A 17,193-nucleotide genomic window follows, 5' to 3' on the forward strand; every position below is an offset into this window, starting at 1 on the left:
GAGTGCTAAAGACAAGCACACTCCTGTGAGCTGTTTTTGGGTAAACTCGCAGCTTGGGGACAAGTAATTCAGACCCTGGGTCTGTGTTGAAGTGGACTGGAGTGTCTAATTCAGCAAGACGGGGTGCTGGAGTCCTGAGCTGGCAGGGAAAACAGAAGCAGGGGTAGTCTTGGCACATCGGGTGGCAGCTCCCAAGGGGGTTTCTGTGATCCAACCCGTCACATGCACCTATATGGGAGGCACAATTTAGGGATCTACTTTTGGAAAACAGTCAGAGTCTCGTCAAAGATTTGTATTTTTATTTCCCAGTTTCGTTATCTACTGAACTATTTCCCCAGCAGACTTTTTTTTGTGCCTGATTTGTGCAGCACTCACAGGCTATGTTCCTCCAAAACCGACCTTTTCAAATTAACATTAACCCCTTCCTGTGTTGGGATTCCCTCCGAGACCTTTTCTACTCTGCTTATCCAGAAACACCTGGTCCAGTTCTGGGAGAGCTTCATCCAGTTCTCTGGGATCCAAAACACTCCATTTGACTCTCGATTTCATCACTCAGGTTTCTTTATCTGGCATGCAGCAAAGCTGTGCTGAGTTGATCAGACTCAAGCGTAGGGGGTGGCAGGGCCGGCTCCAGGGTTTTTGCCGCCCCAAGCGGTGCAAAAAAAAAAACAAAAAAAAAAACCAGCTCTGAGCGGGAGTGAAGGACCGTCCGCCGAATTGCCGCCGAATAGCTGGACGTGCCGCCCGTCTCCGGAGTGGCCGCCCCAAGCACCTGCTTGGCAAGCTGGTGCCTGGAGCCGGCCCTGGAGGGTGGGTATACGACGTACATCCAAAGTTACACAGACAACCTCTTCCTTTATCCACATTCACACATGCCATTGCATTTGCTATACATTAAATCACACATTTTTGGCTTGGCTTGATTACTTTGCATAAACCAATCCCTGTACAGCATGCTCTGTCTATGTGCTGTTCACTGGAACCTGATCTTTATATTCCAGGTTTTTCTTGTCCATAGTATTGAGGTGTTACCTGTTATCTTAGCTACCTCAGACATCCTGGCTCCAGCATACTGTTTGTCAAGCCCCTATTTACAGCTTAATCTTTCATTCACCTTCCCAATTACACCCACTAAGCAATGAGGCAAGCCAGGCCGATAGCCTGTCACCCAACGATCCCATAGCGTATGCACCTCAGCCGATGGAAGCCAAAGAGAGTCTTTCCACTGACTTCCGTGGGCTTTGAAAACCATAAGTGAGGTTAGCCTCAACACCCTGTGAGGAAGGACAATATAATAAATCCTAATTTTACAGATCGGGAAACTGAGGCACAGAAGGGTTCAGTGAGTAGCATACGGTCACTCAGGATAGGTCTACACTGCAGTAAAACATCATGGCTATCAATTGCAGTTTAGAGGCTTGGGGCCAGGCTGGAACCTGAGCTCAGGGACCCTCCAACCTCCTCTCTCTCCCCAGCAAGGACCCCACTTGCTCTGTGAGGGCAACAGGAACTTTGCCATCATCAACTTCAATGGCAGCAGGTTCATGTCCTCTGCGTATAAAGAACGCCTTCAGCGGGGTGCCGAGCCTGACCCCTTCCCAGTCACTAACACTCACTGTGTACAGAGAACACCTCACTCCATTCCCTGTTTCTCTAGTCCACCCCCCACTTCAACCAACCTGCATTTGCAGTTATCACCTTAAATCAAAACATAACCAATCCATCTTAAGACACAAAACCGATTGTTGCCACGCTGTTGGGTAGGAAACAGCAAAACGCCCCTGAGTCAGATCTGTTCGGTTTCTGAATGTGTAAAAACTTCCCACACTGAACGTTAATTCTGCTGCACAAACCCACAGAAATCCACCAGAGGGTAGCAAAGCATTTTGAAAGCAGCAAACAGAGGCCCAGACAACACCGCCGCATCAATTCACATCTCGTTAGTATTCGATATTTTCCATTTGCTTTGTCAATTCCTCTGACAAAAGAATTTGTATTTATTTATTTTTATTGGGATGCAGATTTGACTCTTTCGCAGACTAGGGGAATTTATATTTAATGTAATCCCTTGCCCCATTCTCTGGGACAGTCTTAGGAAGAAGGTGGCTTCCCTCTCCTTTGAATCAAATTTCTTGAATCAATGTCCATATGATAATTAAAGACCCCCCTGCCCCCCTCCCCCCGCAATCCTTCCACGATGCAGTGTGTGGTTATCACTATAATAGTGTGGAGAGGAAGCCTGGCTAAGCTGGTCTCTGTTTCAGTGACCTGGTTGCGTTAGTGTATCTTGCTAGGTAAGGAGCCACAGGGTTACGCAGATGGTCCAACATTTTCCTGTGCAACATTCAAAGAGCATTGCTAACATCTCCTGGGCCACGTCAGGGTCATGGCTTCACCCTGCCTTCTGCCCGCTTTCAGGCCAGGACACTCACAAATACTTGGTTTCTTTAACCCTTCCTGGCCTACCCCCACTCTCCCATCTCCGGGGCCGTCCAGAGGATTCAGGGGGCCTGGGGCAAAGCGGGGGAGCGGACATAAAAAAAGGCACCACCCGCTGCGGCGCTTGTACTCACCGGGTGGCGCTCCGAGTCTGCGGTGGCGGCGGGTCCTTCACTCGCCCCGCATCTTCGGCAGCACCGAAGGACCCGCCGCCGAAGACCCGGAGCGACTGAAGGGCCTGCCACCGAAGTGCCGCCGAAGACCCGGACCACCGCCAGGTGAGTAGCCAAGGAAGGGATTCTCGGCCAGGGCTCGCGGGGCCCCTGCAGGGCCCAGGGCCTGGGGCAAATTGCCCCACTTGCCCCCCCGTCTGGGCGGCCTTGCCCATCTCCCTTATGCGGTATCGAGATGCCAATTCCTACTGCATTGAAACAGTTCAGCTCTGAGTCCATTGACAAGCCCAGGGGTCCAGTCCCAGAGCAATCTGGCCAACCCCCCTTCTGGCCCCCACCCCGAGTCCCTCCCTCTTCTGTTCTCGCGGACAAGCTTCCTGGCAGGAGTATTTGCAAAAACATCCATTTTTAAGACTTACCGAATATACTTTGAGTGTCAAGTTCTAACCATGACTATTTGGAGCAAGAAATATAAGCGCTACACTCAACCAATCAGGGGAAAACAAACATAGCATGTGACGGACGTGTCCAATCAAAAAAGAGCCTGAAATTCAAATATCAGCCTCTATGCATGCAGTGTGCATGAAGCAGGAACAGCTGCTGAATATTTCAGCAAATGATTTCCAATCACGAATAAAGCCGTGGAAATTGGGATGTGTTAATGAGCAGCCCACCAAGAGGTGAAATCCATCAGCGATATTGTTCATTACAAATTATTCACCTAGCGGCACTTGCAGAGTTGGCAATTCCATTCTCGTAGACAAGCATTAAGACTCCGCTGGGCACCCAGAACTGACGTTCTTTCATTTCTACCATTTCAAGAAATGCAGGTAAACCTGGCCTCTCGGATGGGCCTGGCACCATTACTGCTGTTACCACAGTGAGTTAATTGCCAGGGTTAAGATATCTTGTGAAACTAGCTTCAGTGCTTTCATATGGACGCAGATGGGAAGTTTGTTCTTCCTACAAACATCTCATCTGTGAAATGTGCCCCAAACTAGAATACTGGCTCCTATGCCTGCTCTCCCAAACAGCGTTTTCTGTGGTTCCACGGGACGCTGAAGCACATTGGCAGGAGGCAAAGGGAAGCAGTGGGTGGGCTCCAGTGAACCACCAGCTTAAAAAGAAGAGCTTCCGTGGCTGTCAGGTCAGTTCACTCTCTTATATGGACGGAAGGTGTTCAACCGCATGAAGGGCTGGAGGTGTGGCATAGCCACAGCCCCACCTTAGGGTGCAACTCTGGCACCTAGACGGCACCAGTAGGAGCACAGATTCTTCACGACTCTTGGGGAAGGTACAGTGTCCCTGCACCTCTTGGCCCAGCCAGCTCCGCCGCCCTTCTCTCCATTATAGACACAAATGTGAATCAAAGAACAGACCCCCAGCTTTCCCTAGAGACAAATTACAAAACTGGAATTCCTTGGAATTTAAATATTCAGGGCAAGATTTTCAAAAGGGTCTAGTGATTTGGGGAGCCTCCATTTCTGGGTGTCCAACTTAAGACATCTTAAAGGGGTAGATTTACAGAAAGTGCTGAGCGGACACCCCCCACCCCAAAAATCAGGACCCCAAACTCACATCACTTTTGAATATCTTGGCTTTACTATAAATTGTGTGTGTGTGTGTGTACACATGTGTGTGTGTGCATGTACGTACACTAGGGTTGCCAACTTCCTAGTCGCACAAAACCGAACACCCTAGCCCCGCCCCTTCCTGAGGCCCCGACCCTGCCCCACCCCATTCAGTGCTAGGGTCACCTCATCTGCAGTGAGCAAAAGCAGCACTGATTTCCCTCTCCCCACGAGGCCAGTCCTGACCCCTGGCTTCAGTGGGACCAGGATATGGTAAGTGCAGGTGCCCCTTGACACCAGTTCCAGAGCTGACGTGGGAAATAGACGGAGACTCCCAAATTCAGTTCCCCTATTCTGGGTTGGATCTGCTCCAGCACTCGAAGGGGGAAAGGCTCTCTATCACATTCACAACGCTCTGGGCTGTCCTGTCCACTATCTGTGATCAAGCTATCCCTGGTGGTGTGTTCTCACTCCCCTGGCTTGTGGGTTCTGGGGATGCTGTGTAGCCGGAGGAAGTTCCCTGGGTTACTTATTAGCAACCTTTCTGACTGATTCAGGAAGGATGTAGTAGGGGTCCAACTGCTCTCCATGGCCAGAAGGATAGTCACTAGGATGGTGCTGGCAGAGAGGTGGAGAAATTGGAGGCTCATGACTGGTCCCATGGGGATGTGGAAGACCCTTAGGATGAAGGGAGAGCCGATGTCAGATTCACACAGTTTCCATCTCCCCCGCCCCACTCGCTGCACCTATCACGTCTGAATGTCATTTTTGAGAGAAAGGATGAAATTTCTGAAGGAGGAGTCGACTCAGAACTAGACAAGCCGCCTCCTTCAGTAACTTGGTAAGGAGTGCGCAAGGCCAGGACAATAAGACCATGTCAGGCCATAATTAAAACGTCTGAGTAGTTCATGCTCCTCCCTGAAAATCTTTTCTCTGACAATCAAACTCAATTACTATAATGGCCTTCCCCACCCTGACAAGTCTGTGCAAACCTAGAATTACAGCTCTCTGCTGGGAGGGAGTGTGGCTAATGGTTAGCGCTGGAACTCAGAGTCAAGTCAAAAGTTCTGGATTCCGGGCCCAACGCCGCTGACTCACTGTGTGACCTTGGCCAAGTCACTGAAGGAGTGGGTAGGGGTCAGAAAAGGACGTGTGTAAAAATAGCATCTTCTTTCTTGACAGATCTACTCCCTGGGTGAAATTCAGCCCTGTGCAAAGGGTCAAAAGAAAAAAGTCTTTGCACCATTGGAGTCCCATTTAAGTTCTCAAAATAGGGCTTTAATAGCACTTCAGTGGTTTCCAGAGTTCGTGCCGGTCCTCTGCAGAGGGGCAAGCCCCATGCCCTGAGAACAGTCAGAGTCACAACTGCTCACTTGAGATAAAAATACCCTTTAGTGTGTTCTTTTTCCCCCCCTTTTCTTTTCTTTTTTTTACTCCTTTTAGCACCGAAAAGCCAACAGGGCTAATCAATAGTTGGCAAGAGTTAAAGCAACAAAACCAAATATAGACAGGTAGGGGAGTGTAGGGAAAGGCAGCAAAATAAAGCAACAAGAAAAGGCAGGGAATAAAACTCAATGTTAACAGCAATAAAAGGGGTGGCAGTTAATGAAGTTAATCAATTTCTATTAAAAATGCATAGGCAAGAGCAATTAATTAAAATACAAGCAAAGGCGAATAAAAAAAATAAAACCCCACTATTAGCTTCAGTGAGACTCCTCACATGAAGAACAGGACCACCTGGATTGATCTGACTTCAGGATCGGAGCCTATAAAGCAGCACAAAGAAAGGGGGAAAGAAATCCCCAATTGATAGAAAATTGATAGACCACATGCCTGACATTTCCCAGTCCACCTTGCTGGTACATTGTATCCCAATCACTCCCTTTCACTGGTGTCTGTCTTTCTACATCCCAGCCCTTCAAACACTCACACACACAATTTAATTATTAAACATGTGAGTATCCCCATTGGCTTCAGGGGAACAACTTATCACACAAAGTCAAGCATGTGTGCAAGTGTTTGCAGGATTAGGACCTTCTATTGTGAACTCTTTGGTGCCGGGTTTACACCTTCCTGTATCTTTGTACAAACCTGGCACAAGGGGGCCACAATCCTGACTGAAGCCTTTGGATGCTCCTAGCATACAAATAATCACTAGCAACGGGAGAGCGAGTTGGATTCTATTCTGACCCAGGCATCATCAACTGGACTGACCAGAGCTCCACTTGGAGAATCTCCGGGCATGTCTACGCTGTCCCGCAGTTCGGACTACGGGGGCGTGAATAACGCAGCCCTCTTCAGACAGGGCTACATTAATGCAAACTCAGGACATTTCAGTTTGTGCCCACAGTGTCCACACGAGGGAGTTACAGAGCAGCACTTTGGAGCACGCTATTAGACATATCCCCTTAGTCCAAACCGCGTAGTTGTGCCCTTTATTACCAGCTGGAGAGAGCCCAACTTGTCTCTGTCAGATACCGGGTTGGGTAGCCAGACACGCTACTTAGAGATGACATCTCTCAACTCGGAAGCTGCTTGGATTCTACAGGAAGAGCTGGTGGGAGACAATCAATGTGGAAAACTCAACTGGCCCTTTGAGACGCCACGTTCAGATGGCCTCTGCTTCGCGCTCTGGGCAAGGGGGGTAATCCGTGGTGCCAGCAGAACTCATTTCTTATCGGTACGCTGCACTCATGGGAGGGACACAAAGGGGGGGCACGTGACCTCCCCACGTGACCCTGCACATGACTCCTCCCCACCAGGGCCGGCTCTACTGTTTTTGCCGCCCCAAGCAGCGCACTGAATTGCCACCGTGGACGGCGGGGGCAGTCCATGTGCCATTAGGGCGGCACGCGCGTTTCCGCGGCGGCGGCAATTCGGCGGCAGCTTCTGTCTTCATCCGGAAGACAGAAGCCGCCGAATTGCCGCCGTGGGCAGCTGAACATAGAAGCCGCCGCCGAATTGCCGCCGCCGTGGAAACGCGCCTGCTACCCTAACGGCACACGGACTGCCCCCGCCGTCCACGGCGGCAATTTGGCACGCTGCTTGGGGCAGCAAAAACACACGGACTGCCGCCCCTTGCAGATTGCCGCCCCAAGCACCTGCTTGGGATGCTGGTGCCTGGAGCCGGCCCTGCTCCCCACGTCACCCCCAGCCCAGGGCCCTCGCGCTCTCCCCGTCCCCTCCCCATGATCCATCCCACGTTAGCTGGGGGAGGGGCTCTGTCCTCCGCCTGCTGCGCTGGAGACTTCTGAACCACAGGGCTCTCCGGAACCGCAGCGGCAAAAGGAGCAGAAGCAGCCCCATGCCAGTAGCTCCTCCAGTGCGGCTGTACCGCCCCCAGCCCTGTCCCACGGCACAGCTGTACTGCCCCCCGCCCTGTCCCCCAGCGCGGCTGTACTGCCCCCCGCCCTGTCCCCCAGCGCGCCCCCAGCCTGTCCACACAGCTGCATCTCCTGAGTCCTGTCTGGGGTCTGTACAGCAGCCCTGCCGGAGGACAGGGCTGGGGGAGGTACAGCCGCGCTGGGGGACAGGGCTGGGGTCTGTACAGCAGCCCTGCCGGGGGACAGGGCTGGGGGCAGTACAGCCGCGCCGGGGGACAGGGCTGGGGACGGTACAGCTGCACCGGGGGACAGGGCTGGGGGCGGTACAGCCACGCAGGAGGAGCTGCCGGCAGAGGGTCGCCCGGCAGCCCCAGGTTCTGCTCCTCCTGTGTCTTTCCGGTACGGTGTATCGGCTATAAATATCTTACTGGTACAGCGCACCGTACCATACTGCCGTACTTGCACCACTGGGTATAATACTGAATTACCTTGCAGGGGTATTAAGAAAACTGATCATTTGTGCAAAGAGCCGTGCGCTGTTCAGATGAAAGGTGCTATGTAAAGATGGACCTTTATTATTATTATGTGGCTCAGGACACTTCTTGCTGCTTGATCCTTTCACTCCATTGTATGTGTACGTAACGCAACAACCTCCTCTAGTTCGTCACTCCATCTGGCTCCTACTGTATCTGCAGATGTCCAAGGCAGGCACACACGTCCATTTGTTGACACAGGCTCCCATTGGTCCAGAACCTTTATTCTCTTTGACCTTTGGATGGTCGTTCAGTTTCCGTGGTGTCTCAGTCCTGCTGCCTTTCCTGTCTCAGGTCCTCTCTGGTCACTGCGAATTACTCTTAGAAATACCACGGTAGCTTGGGACCTAGAGGGCAGCCCACTGCGATGGGGTATTTGGATTCTATTGCCACCTTCACCCACTTGCGACCTCATCTCTAATGGGAATGAGTCCTCATCTGCAGCCAAACCACACGAGTCAGGCAATTACGCCAGAATCTTCATCCAATGACTCTGCTCCTCAAAGGAGCCAGGTGCCAGACAGGAATCGCTGCCCTAGGGTGGTGTCCACAGTTAGCAAGGCCCAGCTGCCTCCACCACCATTTCCCATGCCCCCCAGAGCTCTCTCTGCTCAGTTCCCTCCCAATACCATGTCCCCCACCTCCCTCCTTCCCAACAACTCCCGCTCCCCTCCCCCCATGCTTCTTTGAGCTTAGAATTAGGTTCAGTATCTGATGGATATGGATTCCCAGAGAGTCCTGAAAAGTCAAATATTGCCCCCAAACTCCACTGTGTTTTTTCAGTTCCCCCTCAGTATTACTACATGCACAATACAGGCGTTTGAGCGCTGACCCTACCGCACCTGCACTGCAGATGAGCTGTGGCTCCGATACCAGCCTGTAGTTACCAATACCCCAGTAACTGCCATCACTTTCCAGGCACTCTGCAGGCAAACAGGAAGACGCAGCCCCTGCCCCAGAGGCCTTAGCAGACTGATACACCTCTTGGTGGTCCTATGAGTGATGCCTAAGGCCATGTACATAGGTGTGTTGGATTCACAGGGATTGCTGCTATATTCACAGATATTTCAATGTCTCACTGCCCTAGGGTGACCAGACAGCAACTGTGAAAAATTGGGACGGGGGGTGGGGGGTAATAGGAGCCTATATAAGAAAAAGACCCAAAAATCGGGACTGTCCCTATAAAATTGGGACATCTGGTCACCCTACGCTGCCCAATGTAGCAGTGAGACGCCACTTTTTCAAAAAAAATTCTTTTCTCCCTTCCTCCCACCCCCACACTGAAAAAAAAGTGGGAAAACAGTTAAAAAAAAACCAAAAAAAGGAGAGAACGGGGGCTATTTCCCCAACAAAACATTTGATCCAAAAAATGAAAAATATCCAATAGTTCAACTATGTTAAAAAACTCAAACCAGTGCAAGAAAAAATTAAATGAAAAATGAATAATTATTTTCTTTACATTTTTCACAGAAAATAAAAAATACCTTTCTCAACCAGATTAATTAAAAAAAAAAAACCACACCTTTCCTGCCCACTGAATTGCCAGATCTGTGATTTCAGTCTGACCCTCTATTCCACTTCTTACAAACAAAAATCGCAGCCTCGCAGCCTTTCAGTCGCCGGGGCACGACCCTCACCTGGGAAATTCATTTTTCACCTCTTGTAGAGGCAAAGACTCCATTTTTTACCCACTTTCTTTCCCAGTTAAGAGCCCTACCTGCAACCACTCTCCTGGGACAGCAGGTAGATAGATTATCGCAGGGTATTGTAGATCAGTCACTGCAGGGAAAATGAAATGTCCTTACGATTACATGGTATCTGTAAACTCCTGATTCACGTGTCTTTTGGGGTTATTAGGGTTGTGTGTATTTTTAACAACGATATAGATCATCAGAAAAAAAGCAGCATTCAGTTTACAACATCAATTTACCAGATGTTTTTAGCATGCAGCAATTCAAGCTCCCACAGTAAAATGACTCAGTAAGCATTCTTACACTGCTAGCGCTCAGCACATTCAGAAGATGATGGAGTGGGGAGTTCATAGCATAAGGAAGATCTCTGAGGTTCTTCTCACAGCATATTAAAACCGACTGGCTATAAATCTAACTGCATCCTAGTCTAGGCTAGTTTCATGGTCCAAAATGAGTTAAAGATCAAAAAGATAAACAACTGCATAAACGATGAAAAATAAACGCAAATTTTAACATGTTATTAACACCAAAGAGAAGGAAATCTTATGATCACACGACCCTCAAAAACATGTCAACAATTTAACCTGCTGACTTCCTACTGTTAACAGAATCTTGACAGTATTTTACTGGCTGAGAAAACATGGGTTTTATACTGCTGTATACATTTACACAGACACTGAAACTGTGCTTCAGAAACATTTACACATCCAAACTGTGCAAGCGTCTGAACACCCCACGCCCACAACACACATGTAAGAACTTTACATGCAGTATCTGGGGTCTATCTGAACATTTATTGCACATAACAAATTACTCAAAATCATCTTGATGCATACCTGGTCAGTGTGTCCATGTAATCCCCACCAAAGGTTACCCTGTCTTCCCCCGCCCCTTCTGTTTGTTGCTTCTCAGGACAGTTATCCAGCACCTAGAACAATGGGGCCCAGATCCCAATTGTGGCCTTTTTTTGTGCTACTATAGCCAAATATTTACTACATGAACAATAATAACAATTAATAAAGAGGATCGTCTGAGCACAACTGAGCTGCTGAAACTTTTAAGATAGAGAAAGAAAATCTGGCAAGAACAAGTTAAATTTCATACAGTACGTCTCATGGCACATCTAAGGGCCTGTCCAAAGACCATTGATATTGATAGGTTTGGATCAGACCTGACCACCCCCAACTAAGTGGGACTTGTGGGTGGTAGGCAAGATCAAGCCCTTGGATAGGAAATGAGAGCTCATGACAATCAGAATCATAAGAAAAGCAAGAAGAGGAAGTTACCCACCTGTAAGTGGAGGTTCTTTGAGATGTGTGGTCCCAATCTGTATTCCACTGAGGGTTTACGCATGCATCCGGAGCTATAGCGTCCATTGGTCCTTGCATGAGCCCTGGCCAGCTTATGGTTTCATCCGAGGTGAGAAAAGGCAGGGCAGACCGACCACGTCTCCAGTTCCTTTACCAGAACTACTAAAACAACCCCATAAATCTCGAAAATCGAAAACTACTTACAACTCTATTTTTTTAAAGGTGTGACACATAGGGGGACACTAGTTCTGACCCGGCCCATGTGGCAGTGAGAAGGAACTGGAGATGGGGTCAGTCCGCCTCGCCCTTTATCACTCGGATGAAACCATGAGGCGAGACAGGGCGCATGTGTGGACCAACGGACACTATTTTAAATTCTCCAGCTCCCGATGCATGGTGCACATGGTAAACCCTCAGCGGACTACAATGGGGACCATTACTTGATGGAGAACCATGGCCGGGGGGATCCTGGAAACTGCTCCACATGGATGGACCCCTGTGCTCCCAGACAGTAGCTTGCAAGATTGGGGCCTATGTAGTTATTCACCACAGACTCAGCATTTCATGGGGAGTGTGGGAGGTGCGGCACAGTGTAACCTTAACTAGGGGCTCGTTTAAAATAAGTCATTGGTCATTTATTTCCAGTTGCAGCCATTATTACTGGGCCAAAACCAGAATCGTGAATCCAACCCACTTCAACTTTCAGGAGATTTGGATCGGCTGCCCCTTTGCTGAACACACAACTGAACTCACCACTGTGTGTTTGGGGTCTGGATTGGAGACAAAAGCAGATGGGGGCTCCCCCCCCCCCCAACTTGAAACACATATAATCCAAACCATAGCCCTGATTCAAGCACAGAGCCAGACCCCACCTGGACTTAATCCAGATCTGGGCACAACCATGTGCTGTTGGGGTTACCAAACTGGAAGGATGCTGACTCCACATCCTCAGCAATCTGTGCGATTAAACCGCTCACCAACCTAGGCGGCTGCACCTGTCTGACTCTGCGGGCTTTACCAAGGGACTGGCAGAAAGGAAACGAGCTCTTCGCGCAATGCAAACTCCCGGCTGCCCTGCATCCCAAAGAAGAAATTTACCATCTAAAGATGATTGCAGACGTTCCGCAACCCCCCAGCATCAATTTGTATCCAACCCACTCGCGATCGTCCTGCGAGTGGGTGCCGCAGGCTAAACTAACTGAGCTGCAGATTAGACGGATGAGTACCTCAGGCTGGCTCTTCTGTCAATAGATTGCAGCACTTGCGTCATAACCTCACAAAGGCTGGCGAATGCGCTGACTCCGGCACCGCACCGCTGCTATTTAGGCCAGGGAAGGGCAGAATTCGGAGCTTCCGTTCAGATGAGAACCGGCTAACTGGATGCTTAGCCAAACGATTTGAGCCTCTAAGGTCTGCAGCACTCGGTTAAAAGTCCCACAAGCACAAGTGACATTTCATGCGAGTCCTGGTCCTTCCAGGATGTTAATGCTTTAACGTTGCAGGCGCTGTTATTCGTGTCAACGGTTTTGCATGTGTCTATGATGCGGGAAATCCTGAAGCTCAATGACTCAAATGGAATTTTGCTGGAACTTCTGCTTGAGTAAGGATTCGGCTCAATATTTCTGCACACAAATGGAGCAGACAGACATCTTACTACCCATAATCCTAGCCGCGGCAGTACAAACCCATGTCAAATTCTGCCTGCAATTTTAGAGGCAGCTTTTTACTTTTATACTCAGGACCGGCTGCAGCTTTTCTGCCGCCCCAAGTGGCAAAAAAAAAGATAAGCGGTGACACTTCGGCGGCAGCGCAATTGCACTGCTTCTTCGGCGGCAGTTCAGCGGTGGGTCCCCCCTCTCTTCCTCTTCAGCGGCAATTCGGCAGCAGCTCAAAGAGGAAGAGAGGGAATGAGGGACCCGACGCCAAATTGCCGCCGAAGACCCAGATGTGCCACCTCGATACCGGACGGAGTGCCGCCCCTTTGAATTGGCCACCCCAAGCACCTGCTTCTTACACTGGTGCCTGGAGCCGGCCCTGTTTATACTACACAAATATTCGTTCTAGAGTGGCTTGAAAATTTCCTGTCAAAATGGTTTTTCCTGTGGAGAACGGTTTCTGGATGAAACGGAATTTTTTGTGACATCAATCTCTTTTCTCAAAAAAAAAATAAAAAAAGTTAAAAAAATCAGGTTTGGGTTGAAAAACTACAAATTTTCAAAGAAAAGTAAAAAAAAATAGTTTTTCATCAAAACTATTTGCAGAGAGAAATATCATTTCCTAACTAGCTCTAATTATTTGGTGTATTTGAGCCAGGTCCTTCCCCCTCACCAAGTTCTTATACTAAGCGGAGCTGCTGCTGCTTTGAGGCGGGAGGAAAAGTAACACGCAGCTGCAGGGGTGTGTGCAGGAATTTAAATTTGACCACGTTAGAGCAGCAGTCGGGGGCTGGGTCCGGAACTGGATCAGCGGCCAGGGACCGGAGCAGCCATCCGGGGCTGGGGCGGTCATTTGCTGGTGCTGGAGCAGAAGAATATTGGGGGTGCCCCTGCTTACCCCCCTTTGTGCATGGAGGCACGGCGCTGTGGCATCAGGAGCAGGAATCGTTAGTTAGATTGTATGCTCTTTGGGACAGACGCCATCTTTGTTCCGTGGTTGTACAGCTCCTAGCACCAGGGATCTTGGCCCATCCCGGGCTCCCAGGTGCCAGCGCAATACAAATAATAAATGCCAACAGGGGCACTGGGAGCAGGGCACGCTCCTTGGTGGCCCTGCGACACCTTTACGCTGCTTTTCCCCCACCTCAGCTCTAAGGGTAGTTGGTGTGCTTGGAGTGAGAGGTCATTCCACTCCCAGGTGCACCTGAGATAGGGCGCAGGCCGAGAGCAGCCTCCCTAGAGTACAAGCAGCTAGGTTATGTCTGCCTCCCATGGGAACAGAGGGAGGGAAGGGACAGCCGGCCTCTGAAGCCCAAGCGCAGCTTAGGAACACAGGAGAATCTCAGCTTTTGTCATTAACAGAGGTAGTAAGTTTCTAGCCTCATTCCTTGCACAGAGCCTTGAAAACGTATGTGCTGCAAACTGTTCGCTGGGGCTGGAAGCCTGGCACCAATTTCCCCTAAAGAGCAGGCAGGTATTCACAATCCCCTCTCAGGCCTGGGGAAACCACAGCCAAAGGTCTCGTGCCTTTTTAGGAAGACCCAGGATCAGTTCACAGTGGCAGGGCGCAGGCCCACCCCGGTTACCATAGGCCATCACACACAGCTGCCAGGATCGGGGCTGGCCACAGTGAAGAGTGCTTAGTAGCGAGCAAGGCAGCATAGCACAGCGGATGGAGCAAGGGGCTAATTCTAGCTAATTAGGAACCCTTTCCCCCAAAATGTGGAGCACCCACTCCAAGCAGCACTGCTCTCCCCCTGCAGAGATGCTCAAGGACAGCTAATGAGGTGGGGCTGGGGATAGCAGGGCCAGTCCGGTTTTCAGGGAGACGGGCGGCAAACGCCAAAGCAGCAGCTGGTCGGGGGACAGAAGGCAGAATGGTGGGCAGCAAAGAGGGTGCTAAGCCAGGTCAGGGCGAGGGGATAGTCCAGACGGGGCCCTGGTTGCTGCTCACAGAACACTCCCTTTTTGGGGGTTCTCTTGCTTCTCGATGCCATTTTTGCTACAGCGCGGCTGGGGACATGCAAACCTCGAGGAGGAGGATATAGGAGACCTAGCCATTGTTCCACTATCTTACAAAGCTAAGCAGAGCAAGGACAAAGGAACAGAGGAATAGAAGATCAAGGCAAGCTTTTACAGAAGGGGACAGCCCACAGAATTGCTGTAGCTAAATTACCGATCCCCAGCGCAGAGGCCGGGCAGCTGTCACACATACAGTGAGCAGCGTGAATAGATACACCCATTCCATGGATATTTACTCTCACTTCACCTGGGGTGATTTCCAGACATGAGAGAGGTTCGAAGAATGAAAGAAGCTGGCAGTGAAGCTGAAGAGACGGAGGACGATTAGGGACATTCCTTTGCAGCACACCGGACTGCAGGCTGTGCGGAACAAGAGGGGAGGGCCGGTGCTACTGGTGAGGGAAGAGACAGAAGCAAGGGAAGGGACGGGCGAGGAGGCGTTTTGTATTTCAGGCACAGAGAGGTTCTCTCAGCTCGAGACTGGCCTGCTGGGACGATGACAAAGCAGAAAAACAGACACAGGATGATTAAAGCAGCAGGTGTCTCCCTGGGATGCCCAGACACAGCAAGGGGGCCCCACGCCCATGGCTTCCAGGGAGGCAAGCGTTTAGAGCTACACTGAGACGTGGAACCTGTGCTGGGACCATCTGGGAGCTGTGCTCTTTGCTGTATGTTGGACGTGTCCACAGGCGCTGGAGAAGGGACCGGCTGGGATTGAAACATTGGGCAATTGTTGATGCTGTGGGCATTCTGCTAGCAGGGCCCCACACTCACACCTAGGGTGACCAGATGTTCCGATATTAGGGGCTTTGTCTTATATATGCAACTATACAACCTCCCGCTCCCCTGACCCCCGAAAACAACCATGTCCCGATTTGTCACATTTGTTATCTGGTCACCCCTCTCGTATCTGCCCTAGGACGTGTCCCAGCCGCACCCCCCTGGCAGAGACGGTGCTTCTGGGAAAGTCTCAGCCTCTCCGATAGCACATGCAGATCGCAGCGGCTTCTGGGAGCTTTACAGGGAACCCAAATGCAAGGCTGGCGTTCAGTGGCTGGGACTCCGGTGACCTCGGTGGAGTTGTGCCCGTTTAGGCCCTTGGTGGGGTTGACCCAGGGGGCGTATCCAGTCTCAGATCTCAGCTGCTGCCACAGTGCCCAAGGTGACGTTTTGTGTTAAGGCATAAAGCACATTGCACAGCTGGGCCAGCCAACTCTGCACGGGGGGATGGAGTGCAGGTGGATCACTGCATGGAGAAGCAGCTGCCTTCGTCCGCTCTCCACTCTGTGAAGACGCTCCCAGGGCATGCACCCTCTCGGGGGCACAATCATGCCGGGATGGCATTGTGGGGTAGGGTGGGGCTGACCTCCAGTCTGGGGAATTGGGATTTAGACTGGGGGCAGCCTGGCCTACAAGGATTTGGGAGTCCTGGGTTGTACTCTCAGCTCTGCTACCGGCCTACTGGGTGACCTTGGCCATTTCCCTTCCCACCTTTTGCCTATTTAGAATATAAACTCTTTGGGGCGGGGGGTGGGAGGGCAAGAGAGAGAGAGAGAGAGTGTGTGTGTGTGTGTGTGTGTGTTTCCTAGCACAATGGGGTCCTGGTCTCATTTAGGGCATCTACGCAATACCAGGAAAATATAGCCTGGCAGATACTCACTTGCCTGTCCACATCTTCTCGCAAATCATTTACCTATCCCTGCTTATCAGCACAAGATTTTGCCTCTCACCAACATTAGCAGCGATCAGAGGTAGGGAGTGAGCAAATGAGGTTCTCTCATGAACTGCATTTCAGAGAGGAGCCACCCTCTGCTTGGTCTCTGACTGGGGAAAAAACAGTCAATGTGTTATATCGCACAACACCCGGCAGCAGGCAGCTTGGGGAAGTTTGAATACAAATGTTTATTACCCAATGTCATGAGATCGCCGCAAGGCAGATTCAAGGGCAGGCTCTGTGTATACGATGCAGTTTTCCTGCTCTTCTTCCTAACGGCCTGAGTTGTCTCAGGGTTACTGTGCACGGCGCAGGGAGTCACTGAACTATGGAGATAGCCTTCCGTGCCCAAGAAGACGGGTTTGCCGTCACATTTTGCTGCTGCGCCACTTCGGGAAAAGAAGGACCCCTTCAGAGGAAACAGGCTGTGTCAAGACACCAGCACGCCGATTGGCGTCAGCTAAGGCCTGGGGAGCTGGGGCAGAGACTGGGAAGATGCAGTTAACAAATGGTGGAAATGTGAGTTTTGATGAAAGGTTTGCTAAACTTTGCCTCTGAGGCGGAGAGCGACAGCTTGCTTCTAGAACTGGATTGCTGTTGGCAGCCGCGGCAACGTATGGGCCAGATGCTCGGTTGGTGTAAACTGGTGACTTCCATTGGCGGCAATTGTGCTCTGCCTATTAGGGTTACCATACGTCCGGATTTTCCCGGACATGTCCGGCTTTTTGGGACTCAAATCCCCGTCCGGGGGGAAATCCCAAA

At 50.7% G+C, this 17,193-nt stretch overlaps 1 protein-coding gene across 1 annotated transcript in view; it reads right to left on the reverse strand.

The window, feature by feature from the left end:
• The window catches only part of FGF12 (fibroblast growth factor 12), a 283,489-nt gene that overhangs the window by 197,188 nt on the left and 69,108 nt on the right, over window positions 1-17,193 (reverse strand). The gene's annotated exons all lie outside the window — the stretch shown is intronic.

This window comes from Terrapene carolina, unplaced genomic scaffold, assembly GCF_002925995.2.
Source record: "Terrapene carolina triunguis isolate 2854851 unplaced genomic scaffold, T_m_triunguis-2.0 Scaffold88, whole genome shotgun sequence".
In the NCBI taxonomy this organism is placed as follows: domain Eukaryota; kingdom Metazoa; phylum Chordata; order Testudines; family Emydidae; genus Terrapene; species Terrapene triunguis.